This window comes from Silene latifolia, chromosome 3 (assembly GCF_048544455.1).
Source record: "Silene latifolia isolate original U9 population chromosome 3, ASM4854445v1, whole genome shotgun sequence".
Classification (NCBI taxonomy): domain Eukaryota; kingdom Viridiplantae; phylum Streptophyta; class Magnoliopsida; order Caryophyllales; family Caryophyllaceae; genus Silene; species Silene latifolia.
This window is the reverse complement of record NC_133528.1, coordinates 57,591,228-57,592,028: the sequence shown is the minus strand read 5'-3', so window position 1 is coordinate 57,592,028 and position 801 is coordinate 57,591,228. Positions and strand designations below refer to the sequence as shown.

General features: G+C 42.2%; 1 non-coding gene across 1 annotated transcript; it reads right to left on the bottom strand.

Moving 5' to 3' along the window:
- Window positions 1-380: 380 nt before the first annotated feature.
- On the bottom strand, window positions 381-487 carry LOC141650573 (small nucleolar RNA R71). The gene has a single exon (XR_012546598.1). It is a non-coding gene; the product is annotated as a small nucleolar RNA R71 (small nucleolar RNA).
- Between the last annotated feature and the right edge of the window lie 314 nt (window positions 488-801).

Here is an 801-nt window from a genome sequence, read left to right as displayed (position 1 = left end):
CACCTACAATGCCTAAATTCTCGTCACACTCTATACCCACCGAGGAGGATTTACCAAATGGTACTCCTACCCCACAACATCTTACCGGAAACTTTATTGCCAAGTCCGCCTTCATCCAACTAGTTGAGAGGAGCCAATTCGGGGGAATGCCTAGTGAGGACCCTCATTCTCATATGGAAACCTTTTGCGATTATTGTGAAGCTATCTCTCAAACGGGCGTGACTCAAGACCAAATAAGATGGGTCTTATTTCCTTTTTCGTTAATCGGCACCGCAAAGCAATGGTTGAAGGGCCTTGATAAGGCCACCCTTGGAATAGATTCTTGGAAGAAGCTAGCTCTAGCTTTCTACAAAAAATTCTACCCACCGGAAAAGACTAACATGCTAAGAGCTCAAATTACGGGTTTTAAGCAAAGGGATGAAGAATCTTTGTATGAAGCTTGGGAGCGGTTCAAAGGTATTTGTCGCTCATGTCCTCACCATGGACTTAGCGAATGGTTTTTAGTGCAACAATTTTGGAATGGTTTATATGAAGATTCAAGGAACATTCTCAATATGGGATCAAATGGAATGTTCACCGAAGTTGATGACAATCAAACATGGAACAAGATTGAGGAAATGGCGGTCCATAATTCACAATATAGTAGGCCTCGCAAGGCTACTAGAGGAGGAAAGTATGAAGTGGACACCGTTACTCAATTGGGTGCTCAACTTAGTGCTCACATTAACACAATCAACTTGAAGTTTGAACAAGCTATGGCTAGACTTGAGGAAAACTCAAAAACATCAAAGCATCATGTCA